Source organism: Diceros bicornis, chromosome 35, assembly GCF_020826845.1.
Source record: "Diceros bicornis minor isolate mBicDic1 chromosome 35, mDicBic1.mat.cur, whole genome shotgun sequence".
Lineage (NCBI taxonomy): Eukaryota > Metazoa > Chordata > Mammalia > Perissodactyla > Rhinocerotidae > Diceros > Diceros bicornis.
The window spans coordinates 28,294,547-28,311,523 of NC_080774.1; the positions used below are offsets into that span (position 1 = coordinate 28,294,547).

The 16,977-nt window shown below is 54.4% G+C and overlaps 1 protein-coding gene and 1 long non-coding RNA gene across 3 annotated transcripts in view; one reads left to right on the plus strand and one right to left on the minus strand.

The window, feature by feature from the left end:
* LOC131398381 (cationic amino acid transporter 4-like) overlaps nucleotides 1-16,977 on the minus strand; it is a 110,896-nt gene that overhangs the window by 81,074 nt on the left and 12,845 nt on the right. The gene's annotated exons all lie outside the window — the stretch shown is intronic.
* LOC131398418 (uncharacterized) lies at nucleotides 11,227-15,863 on the plus strand. The gene is made up of 3 exons (XR_009216879.1): nucleotides 11,227-11,283; nucleotides 14,711-14,809; nucleotides 15,837-15,863. It is a non-coding gene; the product is annotated as an uncharacterized LOC131398418 (long non-coding RNA).

The following is a 16,977-nucleotide window of genomic DNA, read 5'->3' on the forward strand; positions in this document are numbered from 1 at the left end:
AATATCACTGCTATGAGGGATTTTCAGAGGATTACTATTAGTAAAGCAGCCTACATACATCCAGGGAGGGAGCTTCCTAGGGGCCAGGGGCCTTGTCACACTGCAGCCTGGCCCAAGGTTACCTGAGTGGTCGGCGGGAGAGGAGCGTCCACCAGGCCTGACAGCAGAGCTCTCGTATCCCCGCCTGGTCAGCAGGAAGGGGACAAGAGCCGAATTCCGAGGCCAGGGATTTTACCTGAAGCAATTGGGGTGGAAGTTGCAACATTTCCATTTTGGCAATCTTGGCGGGAACTCGCTCACATTGCCACGTCACTGCAAGAGGAGCTGGGAAATTGAGTCCATAGCTGGGTGGCTCCATTCCAGCTAAAACCCTCCTGCTCTGGGGTAAGGAAAGAACACATTCTGGAAGACAGACAACTGTCTCCTTCACACCTACTCTGGAGGGTTGTGGGGGTGAGGTGACGTTATGCACATGACATGGTGCTTGTGTGTCAGTCAGCTTTTGCTGTGAGAAAACCTCCCTAACACTTAGCGTCTCAGAACAACACTCAGATCCTGGAACAACAACAGTTTAGCTCACCGTTGGGGCTGGTTCATTCGAGTGGCTCTCGTCTCAGCTGATCTCAGCTTCCTCGGGCTGTTTCAGTCAATTGCTGGGTTGGTTGGGTTGCTGGCGGACCTAGAGTGGCCCTGACTGGACCATCTAGTTTCTGCTCTGCAGTCATGCCCCACATAATGACGTTTCAGTCACTTATGGTCTGCATGAGATTAGTCCCAGAGAGCCTAGGTGTGGAGTAGGCTATTCTGTCTAGGTTTGTGTAAGTGCACTCTATGATGTTCGCACAATCGCCTAATGACCCATTTCTCAGAACGTATCCCCATCAGTAAGTGGCGCATGTCTGTACTTAATTTCTCATCCCCCAGCTGGCTAGTGACACAGGGTTCCAAGAGAGTGAGGGAACATGCACAAGGCCTTTGGGGCTTAGGATTGGAACTGGCACCCAATCACTTCTGCCACATCCTGTTGACCAAAACAAGTCACAAGGCCAGTCAAGATTCAGGGGCGGGAAAATAGACACCATCTCTTGACAGGAGGAGAAACAAAGTCACATTGCCAAGGGGTATGGATACAGGGAGGGGAATAATCAGAGCCATTTTGTAAATAATCTACCGTAATTTGGCAGACAATTTATTCAATAAATGATGTCCAATATTATTAATCCATGACGGAAAATGTATTTTTCTATACTGTCTACTCATTTATTCGTTCAAGAATGTCTTGACTGTTCACTCTGGGTCAGGCTCTATGCTAAACACAGTGGGTGCGTTTGGTGTGTTAGGCATTGTCTTGCTACCAAGAAGTTGAGTTAATTTTGTATCATAAAAGGAAACAAATATACTTCAGAGGAGATGCTGGTTCTCACCCTCAGCCCTTGACTGATGCCTGGTGTCCTCTTGTCATTTCCTGGAACCTCCAATGATAAGTTACCGTGTTATCTGTGACCTTCAGGATTTTGACTATGGGGCGGCTGTCTCTCTGGGCCTGGGTGAATTACCAATGAGCTGCTTGTGGCTGCTTGTGGCTCTGTCTGCCAGAGGATGATGATGAACTTTACTTTAGGATGAACCTGACGGACCCAGCAGGAACTGACAGAGCCTTTGGAGAGAGAGCATAAACAGTCCCGAGTCAGAGGGCAGTAGAAGGAACACTTGCTTCCCCATAAAACGACTTCTCTGGCCTGCAAGATGAATCAGAGGCATAAAGGGTGACGAATGGGGGTGATTTCCAAAGCGTTTTGGAATAGCATGGGACCCGCAGGGAAGTCACGTCCAGTGGCTGCAAGACACATCTTGTGCCCAATGACATATTCTCTGTCTCTTCCCGGGTGCCTGGAGCCCTGCTCCCCCTCCTTCCCTATCAAACCCAACATTCCTCTGAAGCTGAGGACCTTGGAGACCTGCTCTCCGGACCTGACGACTCCCAAAGAAAAGGAGAAGGCAAATGGGAGACTGAACCGCCCACGTCAGAGGGCCCTCCAGAGAGAAGCACTTGCCCTGTCCTGCCTGCCTCCCTCCTGCTCAGGCATCAGAATGACTCATGAAGAGGAGACGGGGCCATTCGCATCAGAAAGAATCACTTGTTGGGAGGTTTTCTCCCCAACATTTTCTGGTGAAAAGTGTCAAACCTATAGCAAAGGTAAAGACTGTCATCCATCACAAGATTCCACCATTAACCTTTTATTTTTCTTGCTTCATCACTTATCTGTCAGTCAACCCCCTTCTTATTTTCTGACCCATTTCACAGTAAGTTCAGTCATCAGCGCACTCTGGCAGGGGTGTTTCAAGAGCACAGAGGTCAGGACTCACATCCAGCTCCTCAGTCACCAGCAGGGGATCTGCACTTTTCATGATTATGAACCCCACTTTCAAGTGAGAAACTGAAGCGCAGAGGGGGACAGGACCTGCCCGGGGCCACACAGCAAGTAGGTGCTGGCGGGGGGAGCTCACCCACTCAGGGCCTTGATACTGGGAGCCTGTGCTCGGCCTTCCTGCTACGAAGGCCCCTGCAGGGTCCACTCCTCTCGCTCTCAGCCCAGACCTGCCCCTGCAGGAGGAGCCCGGGTCCCCAGCTCAGCGACTGTGTCTCTGCCTTCCCCCAGCGCTGCTGCTCAGAGCATGGGACTTCGGCCAGATCCGGGCGGGGAGCCCACGGTTGGAACAGGGCTCCGACTTCTCTTGTCGCCCTTGAACTAAGAGTTATTGGACCTCTTGAAATCTGTAAAATGGGCATGACAGTGCTTTCTGCCTCATGGGTTTAATGAGATCCTTCATGGAGATGTGTGAATGCTGACAAGAGGTAGCTTTTATGAAAGTTTTCATTAATAAGTGGGGTCATATAAATCTCAGTCTATAAAGTCAGCCAGGCATAAAAGTGGTACTTAGCTTTTTTCCTATAACTAAACTCAGTTTTATTTTGAGCTCTTGTTTTACATGGGACTCCTCAGAAACAGACCCTAACATGAGGATTCATGTAAAAGTGACTCACACGGACATGGTGCCAGGAAGAGCTGACCCAGGAGTAGGCAAGTGAGGGGGTCAAGCAAAGTCCCCTGGAGGGTAACCTTCACTCAGTCCTGCAGGACACTGGGGACAGTGATGGTCTCACATCAGAGTCCAGAATGGGGGCACGGGAGCTGAAGAACTTGTATCTCCCTGTCCCTGCACCCGTCAGGCATCAGTTAAGGGCTGTCCTGGGGGATGTGAATAGCCGGGCACCTCGGATTCTCTGGGTGGACAGGCAAAGGGGGTTCTGGAAACCTGAGGGCAGCCCTGCCACAAAGGGATGCAGGTGCTGGCCATAGGGTGACCGAGCACATGGGGAGACTGGCATGAAAATTCCAGAAGGTCCAAGGATGGAGGCGGGGCCCTAATAGCATCTGCTGCAGAGCCCATTGCGCCTCAGAGCAGAAATCTAGCCTCCGTCTAATTGGGGTGTCCCTGGGCGGCATACCTAGTGCCAAAGCAGGGCAGTGAGCTGGAGATCAGCTCCTTCCCTTCCAGTCTATTCCATCTGGCAACAGTTGCAACATCCTGACCTGTCTGGTCTTCGTGCATCTGCCTGTCTAGGTCATTGCCAAATGAGTCTGAATTTCTGACCAAGAGGTCCCTTCAGGCCCCTAGTGTATGCTGTAGGAGCCCTTTCACACCGCTCTGGGCTTTAGGAAACTCCTCCTCCAGGGCCCCAGTCAGCACCTGGATCACTCCTCTGCCCCCGCGCTGTGCTGTGCACAGGAATCTCAGGAGGGCGGGTCTCCAGCTCACAGGTCGGACCTATCCCATGCTGGGCACTAAGAACCTGGAGGTCTTCCCCTCTCCCCTCCCCAGGTCACACCCCAGGGAAGGGTCAGTGCAGGTGCCTGCTGCTCTGGGATGTCCCCACCTACCTGAGGGTGCTTCCCTGCCCCCCAGAATCACCTGGGAGTCAGGTGGGCAAGGACTAAGTCCTTCTCAGGGTCCTGAGCACTTTAGTTCTCTTACTCTCTGCTTCCTCCATTCCAGGAAGCTTTTCTGAGGATAAGATATCTGGTTTTTACTAAACATTCTTCCAAATATTTTATCGGCAACACAGGAGGGCTTCTGAATCTTCAGTGTCCATCAGAATCACCCGGGGACCTTAATCAAACCGCAGCTGTGTGCAGGTCCAGTCTCCGGAGAAAGACTTCAAAACTCACGAACCAGGGACGTGACTGCTTTATATGTCTTCTCTTCGTGTCAGCTCTTTCTCAGACAGAGGCGCCTGGCCAGCCACCGGCTGCCTGACTGTGGGAAAGGCTGAGCCGTCAGGACGCACGGTGTGGAAACACCTCCAGTCGGTGTGCAGAGCACCACGCTCCTGCACAGGCTTTATCCTGAGCGGGAGGCCCTTGTGAAAAGTTACCATAAGCTCTTTGATCACTCGACTCTAAGTGCCTCCTTGCTTCCATTGCTGTGTCCTCATTCCGCAGACACCCACAGTGACATGTGTGATTTGGGGTGGCTTTTTCTTCCCTCCTGCAGCAGACTCTTTGCCGGTTCCTCCCCCTGGATTGTTCTTTCTTTTTGACGGGTATGGGGTGAGGCAAAAATCCACTTGACCGCGGGTTCTTCCTGAAATCCATCCTCAGCGTTGCTCTGTGTAAACAGACCACTTGCTTCGGGGGCAGGAGGCGGCAGAGCCCTGTGCTCAAGAATGTGGATCTGGAGCTGAGATCCTGTCTCTGCCACTGTTTAGCTGTGATTTCATTTCTCTGAGTCTTGTCCCTTCAACTGGAAAATGAGAGTAATAACGTGATCTACCACCAAGGGGGCTGTGAGGACTGAAATGAGCAAACGTACAGAAAGCACTTAGCACAGGAAACGTGTGGCTGTCACAGGATCCAGAACGGCGGTGTCTACAGTTGGGGTCTTGGCCTGAGGTTTCTCCTAAAAGTTTTCCAAGTAATGGCCAGCATTCCACTGGGAGCCTCTTCACTCCCATTTGGCTGCCAATGGTGAAGGAGAGAAGGACTGGGTTTGAGAAGCAGAGGGGGTTGGAAAATTCAGCCAGGGACAGGGGGCCAGTGAGAGGAGGGTTCTAAGTTTTTCTGGAGAATGTCCACTTTCCATTAGAGCAGAAGCATCTTTTAGGATCCCATGGCTCAGAAATGGCTTCGTTAGAAAGGACACTTGCAAAGAGTCGTGCGAGGGCAGATGGTAAACATTTGGCTTAGGTGATTTTCAGTTTTACATTTTAGAGAAGTCCCGGTTTGGGGCTGGGAGGAGAGTGGCGGGGAGTGCAGACACAGCTGGACAGCAGCGACCGTTTATCCGGGTCTCCTGTGTGTTAAGCATTCTTCTAAGAACTTTACACGGACGATCTTATCTCATTACATCTCTGTCAGCTCGGGCTGTTATAACAAATACCACAGGGCCGGCCCCGTGGCTTGGCGGTTAAGTGCGCGTGCTCCGCTGCTGGCGGCCCGGGTTCGGATCCCGGGCGCGCACCGACGCACCGCTTCTTCGGCCATGCTGAGGGCGCATCCCACATACAGCAACTAGAAGGATGTGCAGCTATGACATACAACTATCTACTGGGGCTTTGGGGGGAAAAAATAAATAAAATCTTAAAAAAAAAAAATACCACAGACGGGGTGGTTTAAACAGCAAACATTTATTCTCACAATTCTGGAGGCTGAGAAGCCCAAGGTCAAGGTGCCAGCAGGTTTGGTGTCTGGTGATAGTGAAGGATGTAAATTATGTTAAAAATTTAATATGTTAACACCTTAAGGGGCAGTTGGGGCGAGTCTTCTATGAATAGAGTCTATCGATCCCAACTGACTCTGTTCGCGGAAGACTCACCCTAAACTGTTCAGAGAAAATTGAGAACAAGGGAGTGCTACAGAGGGATAAGTTTGGGAGGGTTGGGGTGGAGGGGGCCCAGGTGGGGACATGTGTGTGCACCTTGATAGCTGTTTCGCGCCGTAGCAATTCGCGCCATAAAATGTAACTGTCTGAATGTTTTGAATTAACCAATCATGTAAAACCGCGCCAACCTTTTCCCGCTTTATGCTCCCAAATCCTATAAAAGAACTTGCCCCCTAAGGCTCGGGGTCGACCCCTCTGTCTCCTGCGAGGGACACGAGTCGACCCGGAGCTCCGCTCAATAAACCTCTTGCGTTTGCATCAAGTTCGGTCTTCTGTGTCTGTGGGCCCGCGTCATCCCGAGACCTGGTGAGTTGGGATTTCCCTCCCCTTCCCCTTGGGAATCCAACAATAGCCTCTTCCTGTCTTTTGGATGGCCACCTTCCTGCTGTGTCCTCACATAGCAGAGAGAGAAAGGAAGCCAGCTCTCCCGTGTCTCTTCTTATAAGTGCACAAACCCACACGAGGGCTCCTCTCTCCTGAACGTTCACCTCCCAGAGGCCCCAACTCCAAACACCATCACATTGGGGGTTATGGTCTCAACATATGAATTTTGGGGGACACAGTTCATCCATACCACATCCTACCACTGTCACTGACTAGGTGCCTGCAGAAACTCAAAGGTGAGTTTGGAAGCAACTAACTGTTTTACCAAGTTGTTTCTTTCCCTTTTGTATGTTAAGGAGATGTAACCACCAACCATCCTGAAACTGACCAAACCTCACCACAAGAGCTATGCTCATTACCTTTGCCTTATTTTTAATGCAAAGATCTCTCCAGGAGGAGCTTAGGCCTCATTATGTGGTAGCATGTTCTCCAACGGAGCCTGTGCAAGCGAATACCTGCCTCTCCCTTTTGAATATTCATTCACCAACTGAAATAAAAGTTCCTGCTTCCCTTTGTTCAGGGACACCATGACTTTGGAAATGATTTCTCGTGGCCTCCTATTTGCTGCAAACACACTTTACTTTGTGAAACAACTTCCACTGGCGCAGAGTCTTATTTAACTCACCAGGAGGCGAGCCTCTTGGTTTGGTATCACTATGAATGGGTTGGGTTTTAATGGGTGCTTTCGACAAGGGTCCAAGGAAGCTCTATATTGGATGCCGTCAGAAAGGGGGAAAGTTCCATGAACAAGCATCTTATCCATCTTTTTACGGGAAGGGTAGACCAGAGACTCTACCCCCAGACTGACTCCTGAGTGTGTGTGTGACGTGGACACAAGCAGCACAAATGGCCCGGAACCTCCACTGAGACTAGAACTGTCAACAAAGGGAAGACGGAATGTGCAGTTTCATCCTCACTGTCTTGAATGCATAATAAAACGACAGAAAAAGAGAAATGAACATCCTGCAGAGGATTTCAATGGAAACCAGAGTCTCAACATGATGAGTGAACTGTCGGGATTCCATCCAAAATTACACAACAGAACACACGAGGAGAAATAAGAACGTCTGACTGCTCCTCCAGGGAACAGACGATCACCAGATCCAGCCCTGAAGTAACCTCTATGAAGGAATTCTCAGACAAAGCAGCTCTTACAACCATGCTCAATGTAGCAAGGGTGAATATTCTTGAAATTCATGGAAAGAAACACGTTCTCAGCAGAGAAATAGAATGTATGCACTAGGGGCCTGAGGGTTCAGCACCTGTGCAGTGGGCAGGTCAGTTGTTACAATGTGCCCATTTTACAGGTGGGAAAGTCAAGGCTGGGAGAGAGGGTGTACCTGATGGAACCGAAGGAGCCCCACTGGGGTCCACTACAGACAGCCCTGTCCCGGCCTGCTGTGCTGGGTCGTGGCTCACTGCTCACCCTTGCAGCCTGGTGCCCAAGGTCAGCAGGCCTCATGACCCCTGTTCTGATGCCCTCATGGGCTGCTCCTGGTGGGGGGCAGAGATGCCAATCCAAGTGGGAAGGACTGGGAAGGCCACAAGGAGGAGGGGCCTTGGGGCGGCCTTGAACCATGTGGAGCAACAAGCTGCTCCCGCTCTGCAGCACTTCCTCAAAACCACAGCTGACAGATGAGGAAACTGAGGCTCAGAGAGGAAGATGGCAGCCCGAGCAGCTTCGCCCACCAGTGGTCAGATGCTAGGTACCCCAAGGTGCAGTAGGGGCCACCTACCACTCAGCCCAGTGATGGAGGGGCCTGCTGTTGGGCTGAGCCCTGGAGGAGAGGCCAGCGGGCCTGGGTCCAGCGTGAGCCCTGGCTCCAGGGGGAAGGTGCCTGCCCAGAACCCCGTCCCACCCCTCATGGAGCAGAGAGGGGAGGACATAGCAGGCAGTGGAAGGGTGGGGCTGGATGCCAGGCCTTCCAGCTCCTGCTCAAGGTGCTGGGCCACCCGGCAGCTCAGGCTGGGTGTGCAGCGCAGAGGAAGTGAAGTCACTGTGGGGCGGGTGGAGCAGGGGACACCTGGGCCCGGGGCTCGGGCCAGGACTCGGGGCCCAGGGGCTGTGGAGGCAGCTCCTCCCGTGATGCGCCGCCGCACCTGGGGGCGCAGTGGCACAGGCCTCTTTGTGTCCTTGTCACAATGGAGCCCGCCGGAGGGGGCGGTGGGCGGTGCCGAATCCTGCAGGGCCCGGGCTTTGTCGCCCCCTCGCAGGCCCCTCCCAGGCGGAGCGGGTTTCCGCGGCGCCGGCAAATCCCCGGAAACCGGCGAGGCGGGGCCGGGGCTGCGTGATGGGGCCCCGAGGGCCTGGAGGCCGCATCCTCAGATGCCCCTCGCGCCGGCCCCGGATACCCAGGCCCCGGGAGCGGGGGAGGCATTTTCTGGGGGCCCGGGTCGGGGAGGCGGCCCTGCCGTTTCTGCGGGGTGGGCACAGAAGAGCCCTCGGCTCCCGGGACGGGGCGCAGACCCGGTGGGCGTCCTGGCCACCCGGCTCCGCTGTGTTGATTATTTTTAGTGTGAGCTGCCCTCCTCCCTGCTTCCTGCTGAGTGCCCGGGGCAGATCCCCCCCGCGCTGGCCTCAGTTTCCCCATCTGCAGAGCGAGAGGCCCTGGCCTGTGGAAGGAGCGCGGGGACGTGGTAGCCCACGGCGAGGCAGGGGATCACTCCCCACGAGTGACCTCGGGCCCCACAGGCCCTGAGCAGCTGGTGGCTGTGGGCAGGTTACCCCTCCTCCCTGCCCCCGATTTCGGCCTTCTCACCCAGGAAGCCTAGACCAGGAGAGACTCCACCGCGGGAAGCCCAGGGCTGGAAGAGTCAGGGGGTGTTCTTTCGACACTCCCCCAACTCACGTGTGGTTGGCGGCCTGTTGGGGCTAGGCGGGCAGGGGTCCCCATCCCGCAGGGTCTGGCGTGAACTCGGAGCTCTGAGAAAGGCCGGCTCCGACTTCCAGCAGGTGGGAGGGGTTTTGCGGGCGGGTTGTCATGGACACATGCTTGACCTTGTGGAGTCTCAGGGACTCCTCCGTAGACGAGGCTGAAGCCCCCCACGTGAGGGTCATGGGAGCATCAGCTATCAGCACCAGACCGCCACAAATAATCACATCCTAGGCTTGCACATACTCAACGTTCAACTCCGGTTAACGTTTGCCTAGGAGACTCCTCAAGCTTCCCGGCTTCAGGATAATTGATGGCTGGGGAACCCACACACGGGGTAAGGGGAAGCTGACACCAGTAGGTGTCCTGGTGGCATTTCAGGGAGAACCAACGGGGGAGGGGGCAACCGGGTATTATCACAAAAGGGTCCTGGGCAGGGTCCAGACTGGTGGGGGTCCAGCCTGGCCTGGTCCTGGACTCAGAATGTTAAACCCACTTCTGAATGTGGTACTTATCACCCCAGGCACGCCCTCAAGCTTCTACTACATACGCGTGTATTCCAACCCGATGTAAGACCACAGTTTATTTCTCCATTTTCCTATTGATTGGCATTTGGGTTGTTAACAGTTTTCTGGTATTACAAACAACGCTGCAGTTGTGAACAGAAGTTCTTGAGCACGAGGCAAACTCCAGGAGTAGAACTTCAGGAACTGCTGGGTCACCAGGTATTTGCAACTTCAATTTACTAGACAGCTCCTAATTGCTCTCAAGAGTGGTTGCACCAATTTCCCTTTTCATCAACAGTAGGTGAGCCTTCCAACTGATTCTTCCCACCTTGGTGTTGCCAGAATTAAAGTGCCAGCCTGTCGAGTGTGAAACAAAACACCCTTGTGGATTTCATTTGCATTTCCGGATTGCTAATACAAGGGGGCACCTTTTCTTTAGTTCTTGTGGCCGCTTAGCTCCTCTTCTGTAAATTCCCTGTTCAAGGCCTTTGCCTATTTTCCTTTCTTTATGGATATGCAGGAATTCTTTACATATTCTGAATACTAATACTTTGTTGGTCATTTGCTTGTGGACAACTTCTCCCGGTCGGTAGCGTTTAGTTTCACCTTTTTACGGTGTCCTTTAACACAGATTTTTAATTTTAATGTTAAATTCTCATAAGAAACCTGAGAGTTACCCTGAGGTTACAAAAATATTCTTTTTTTTCTTGTAAAATGTTTAAAGTTTGTGCTTCACAGTAGTTTGTACGCACCTGGAATGATTTTTATGTATCAGGTGAGGTAGAGATCCAATTTCAATTTTCCCTATATAGATAATCCATTGTCCCAGCACCAGTATTAGTCCATTGTTTCCTTAGTGATTTTTTAAGCAGAGAAAAAAACAATAGTTGTTTTGAGAAAAATAAATCTATCTAAAGAAAATATTAGCAACTGAAACCAACAATGTGTTAATAGTAATTACAACATTATGAGCAAGTTGTGTTTACCCCAAGAATTCAAGGAACACTAGAAATCATTAGAAACTATGCATGTAATTGAGCTTTTAAACAGTAAAGTAGAAACCCATCTGATCATCTCAATAGATGCAGAAAAGCATGCAATTAGCAACCGCTCATATTGTATGTATTGTATTTTTCCTTAAGAATGCATGGTGTTTTTAGAGATTTTTAAACGTTCAGAGAAGCAAACATCAAACAAAAACCAAGCATGAGCAACAGCGATACTGCAGGATCCATCCTGGGGCACGTCCCATCAGTCTCGGCTCAGATCACTTCCTAAGGGCACTTGCAGGTCTATGATTCTCCGACCACAAATACTATCTTTGGCAAGTCTGGTTTTGTTTTGGCCTTTATCCAATTCCTGGATTCCATGCAGGGGCTGAGAAGCCCTGAGAAATAAAAGATGGATCCGGCCCAGCGGACCCTACAGTTCCTCACCTCCGACCGCGCCCCGACTATAGGCGGGGCGGGCATGTCACGCAATGGATCCCCTGGCAGCAACCCGAGACCGCTTCTCGTCTCCGCATTCCAAGTCACTGGCTCGGCCGGGACCGACAGATGCGAGCGCTCCAGAGACTGGTAGGCGGGCCTTTCGGTCTCCTAATTCTGCCCCACCTCTGGGGAAGGAGTGCGGACACCTTGACTGGGGCAGGGTGGGGATGTCTGTGCAGAATTGAGCGCTAGGCCTTCACACAATGCCCAGGGACAGGGGCCTCCCAAGGACTGGGGCCTCCCGGGCCCTAGTGGCGGCAGGGGCGCCGGAGGGGGGAAAAAGGAGGCCGGGCAGGGGGGCCAGAAGGAGTGGTGGCGGAGGTCCCAGGGGGAGCGAGGCGGGGACGGGCAGATTCACTCCGGAAGCGGCAGCGGCGGAGGGGACGAGCGGTCTGGGCCGGAACTGCAGGGAAGTCTGGGGCACGGTGATCAGAGCCGCAGGCTGGGACCTGCGGGGGGGGTGCAGGGCGTTGGCCCGGGTGACCTCGGGCCAAACTCCCTTCCGGTCTGCAGAGATGGGCGACAGGCTCGGCGGAGTAAGGAGGGAGCGGCTTTTCAGCCTCACAGATGCAGAAAGAAAGGGATGGAGGATGAAGGAAACCCGGGTGTCCCGCTCGCCGCCCCCACACCTTTTAACACCCTGTGCGCCTGCGCCTGCGCCTCGGCCGCTGTCCCCGTGGGAGTCTAGCTGTTCCGAGCGCCACTGCGCCAGCGCATGCGTCTCGGCCGCGCGCTCTGGCCACGGGTACACTTTGCGCGAGCCCTCTGCTCACCAGACCTCCCTCAGCACCCACTGCGCTTGCGCATGCGATTCTGCCTCTACACTGGTGTGCGCCCCGCAAACGCTCGCTGCGCATGCGTTTCTTCCTCTCGGCTCAGATTCGCTTCTGGCGAACGTCCTAGTGAAGTAACTGCACCTCCCTGCCCTCAGGGCGCATGCGCTGCGACCTGCGCGGCCATGGGGGCTGCGGTTCTCCTGGGGCAGGGCAGGTCAGCACAGGCCACTGTTTCCCAAAATTCTGGAGACATGTGTACGTGCTCGATGTCCTCCTGCGATCTGGAAAGGTTTGAAGTCCAAAGCCCGCCCGGCCCAGGCGTTTCAGATAAGGGACTGCGGACCAGCGTGAAGACGGGTGGTGCCGCTCTGGGAAGCGTCACGAAGGCGTCAAACGTACAGAAACCCCTTGTGCTTGTTTGTGCACTGGAGTTAGGTGCTGGGCTCAGACGAGCATGATCAAGTGTGCACGCGCGGGGAGGGCCTGGGGGCCCGTGCAGGGCGGCGTGGGGCCACCTGTCTGCAGATCCGGGGGCCGGCGGCATCCCGGGCTGGCATCCCTCGCGAGGCCGGCGCGCACCTCGTCCTCGTGCGGGCCGGACGCGCTCCAAGAGGCCGCAGCCCCTGGGCACTGCAGTCCCGGCTGCCTCCCCCTCCTGTGACTGTTTCCCTCCCTCACCTCTTCCCCAACCGTAGTCTGCTCTTGCACGCTCCCTCCAAGTTGTATCCTGACGTCCTCCTCCGCCGAGGGGATGAGGGCACCAGAAGAGAACGCCCACACGGCCCGCCACCCCGTCTCTGGGTTTCCCCCCACCCCGCGCCGATTCCCTTCAGAGATCCGCACCTCCTTCAAGTCTTTGTGCCGATGCCCGCCCCCCCGCCTTACGTCTCCATCGCACTAGCTGACAGACTGGACCTTGTCCTTCTTCGCTTTGTTAGTGCCTGTCCTTCCTGCTGGAAGGAAAGCTCCATGAGGTCACGGGTTTAGTCTCTTGTTCACTGCTGTATCCCCGTGTCCTAGAATGGTAGAGTTATTGCCCATGGTAGGGAGGCAAGAAATCTTTGTTCACTGACTTAATCACTGTCCTAGCTAATGTCTCGATGCTTTTCACGACCTGGCACGGGACTAGGCAATCTCCATGCACAAGCTCATGGAATTAAATAATTTCCTGCTGTCTTGGAGACCTGCCAGCATCCCCTGCCACACAGGCTCGGTTGTCATCAGGCACTGTGCCTCTTGCTGCTTTCTGCAGATCTGCTATCTTAGTGGAACTCGCACCTCCATGCAGCCAGCATGGAGCTTTGACGGGACTCCAGTGAGACCAGACTGCTGGGTTGTCCCCTGCCTTTCTCCTATGGCTTCCAGCTTGGGAGGAAGTTACTTATAGGAACTGTGGGCAGCAAGGGTGCCTGTCACAGACCAGTCTCCAGACCTGTGGCACCATCTTTGGCAGGACCCTGCCCTCCAGAACCACTCCCTCTGCCTCCCACCCCCAGCACAGTGTCTCACCAAGTGGCGCATGCATGTCCCGCTTCTGCCAGCTGTATGTGCCCCCAGCACAGTTCCTGGCTGGGACAGGCACTTGGTTTGACTGACAAATGAATAAACAGTCCTCAGGTTCTGGAAGTTCTTCAGAAAACCTTTAGCCAAACATCCTTCTGCCATGAAACTTGTATTTAAGTATTTAAAAATGATCAGTTTGACTTGCAGTACTTTAAATTTGCAGGACGATTTGCCAGAACAAGAAAGGCAGTAGGATTTACTGGGAAAAGATCAACAATTTGATTTTTGTTTAGTTAACTACTTTGTGAATGCCCAGGAAAACATCTGAGGGAAGCAGTTCATTGTTGTGCCTTTGAGGGAGTGGAGACTGAATTTTCAAGAATTTTAACGAGCATGTTTTTTTGTAATTAAAAATTATAAAAAGAAAAATAGAAATAAGATTGTGAATTCCTAAAAAAAAAACCAATTTAAATGGGACGGAGCATCAGGACACCAAGTCCTCATGGCTGGTGCCTTGGGGAGTTCTCTCTCTGTTCCTAAGGGTGTCACTCTAGGATGAAGAGCTGTCCTTTATGGGACCCAGTGTGTGTGGCATACGTGTACTGCAGCTGTGCCCCAGCCTGGAAGTAGGCATTATTATCTCCAGGTCCAGCGAGGAAGTGACTCAGAGAGGACGAGGGAGCAAGGGCAGGGCGGGCATCGGGACCCAGGCACAGCCGCCAGCTGTGGCTGCTCTCTGCTGTTCCATATGCCTCCCAAGTCCCCACATGTGTAGGTCCATGTGGCCCCTTCTGTTAGCCTCATGCAGACCAGGCTGGGAATTAAGAGAAGGAGGCCCAGGCACTCTGTTGGAGAATGTTGCAGTGGGGCGAGTCATTGGGGCTCAGGGGCTGCTGTCCTGCCAGGGGCAGACTTCACACACTGTGGCCCCAGCTCAGAGCATGGTCCTGCCGAGCCACAGCAGGCAAGCCTGGGGGCAGCCCGGCATGGAGGGCCGGGAACTGCTGTCCATCTCAGGAAAATGCTGTTGAGGCGGGGTGGGGGCAAGGGGTCAGCGGGGTCCTAGACTCAGAGGCAGCTTGGGTTCCTCTGCTCTCTGCTAGCTCTGTGTCCTAGGTTAACTCCTGTCCTGCTCTCGTTGCCTGCATCAGGCAATGCTGTGACTGGGAGGCTGCGGCCCCGGGACGGAGGTGGAGGCTGTTAGGATCACCCTGTGTCGTCCCCTCTCTCCACAGATTCAGGGCAGGGTCCTGCTCCTGACCATCTGTGCGGCTGGCATTGGTGGGACTTTTCAGTTTGGCTACAACCTCTCCATCATCAATGCCCCGACCTTGGTATGTACCCTCTGTGCCCCCTCATCATCCCAGTGGGTGCTGGGCGAGGGCCAACACTGCCAGCTTTGGGGCTTCAGGCCAGCATCCAGTTGGTGGCGCTTTCTCCCAGGGGTTCACCTCCCTGGGGATGTCCCACAGGTCCCATGGGTTGAAACCCAGTTCTGCATCCTCCCCCTAACCCACATGTCCTCCTGAGTTCCTGATGGCAGCAGTCCACTGTCCGCCCAGTGACTGGGGGTCAGCCTCGAATCTGCCCTCCTCCCTCGGACACCAAGTCCTTCCTAACTACTTCTAGCATCCAGCCATTTCTCCCTGTGTCTCTGCCATGACCCCACTTCAGGCCCCGTCTCACGTGGCCCACTCCAGATGAGTCAGTAGGTGTAGCTACCATGACAGGCTTACAGAGGACTGAGGGGCATAGAGAACACATGAGGTGGGCGTAGTGCAAGAATGCAGGGTTAGTAGCACTGATGTTACCACCCCGACCCCCAGAGGGACAGTGCGAGGAGCAGTTACTGAGACCGGAAGGACAGAGCCGTGTGGCGTCAGCCCCCTTGACAGGCGCAGTGACCTCGGGTCGAGCGTCGCAACCAGCCTGAGGTGACCTCACAAGGAGGGAACCCCGGCACTCCGGGCACAGACCACCCCCTCGGATGGCCTCTCTCTCCTGCCTCCTCTGATGCCCTGCGGGGGCTCACACGGGCTGAGGCCCACAGAGAGCCAGTGAGCGAGGTGGCCTGCTGATGTGGCCCGTGCAAGTGGCTTCCTGGGCCTCAAGCAGGGGACGGGGTGAGAGTGGACTCGGGGGGCACAGGGAGTCTGTCCAGCACTGGCTGCAGGAGACACTGCGTGAGATAGAGCGGCACGGGCCCTGCACAGTGCTGGCTGGGCAGGTGTGTTCCTGCCCCTCGGAGGAGAATCGCTCAGGAGACCTGGTGCCCGCTTGCAGAGGCACAGCCCTGTGGGGGAGAAGCTTTGAGGTGTGGAGCCCCCTCCCCGGGAGGCTGACGGGCATCTCTGTCTACAGCACATTCAGGACTTCACCAATGAGACGTGGTAGGGGCGGACCAGCCGGCCACTGCCCGACCACCTGGTTCTGCTTGTGTGGTCCCTCATCGTGTCCCTGTTCCCCCTGGGGGGCCTCTTTGGAGCGCTGCTTGCAGGGCCCCTGGCCATCAAGCTGGGAAGGTAAGTGCTTGCTGCGTACCCCCAGTACCCTTTAATGAGGGCACCCCAGTCTGCAGGCTGAGGAATGTGGGAGAAGGAAGATGCCCGGCAGGCCCGGACACAGATCAGCTGCTCCCCCAGCCTCTTACTCTGCCTGGAGTTCCACCAGGAGAGTCCCATTTCCGTGCGGTCTGGCAGAGGGAAGAGTCCTGTGCTGTGAGGGAGGAGGACTCCGGGTTTCTAGTCCCCCGTCCAGCAAGTGCTCTTCGACCGTAAACAAGTATTTCCCCCGGGCCTCACTTCCCCAAGTATCCAGCTGATGGCAGATCTTGGGTCACAAACAAGAGAGAACGACTCTGACTGACTGAATGGGAAACTGTAGTAACTGGAAGGACACTGCAGCAGCTCACAGAATGAAAGGAAGTGCTCAAAGGCCAGGCCTGGAGCGGGACTGGACCAGGGCGGGGCCGAGGACCTCGGCAGCCAGTGGGCTCCACCACAGTCCAGCTCCACTGCCTGTGGTCAAGATTCCGAATCCAGGAAAACAGGTGTTCCTGGCCCACCCTGGGTCACCCGCCTACACCTGTGAAGGAGGGGAGAGAAGCAATGCTGGGCAGATAGACAAATGGCCCCCACAGCCCACCCCTGTGCTAGCTACCCGGTGGGTGTAGACACCTTTCTCTTATATATTCAGCTCCATACCTGCCCCTCTTAACATTCCTCAGCCATCCCATCATCTATACCAGCATGTGTTCTTCACCCCTGCCTGAGTGACACCACTCCCAGCACTGTCTTGTCACAGCCACCAGGCCAATCTAGTGGAGATGTTCTCTCTGAGCGCAGGGCTTCCACTTGACGACCCTTCTGCCATCCCTGCAGTTAACCTCTTGATATTCTGCCATCTACACACTTAATGGTAAATTTACCTGCCATCAAGACCCCCCATAGGAGGAGGAAAGAAGAAGAAAGAGTAAGGAAAAAACTAAGGAAAAGAAAAGTAG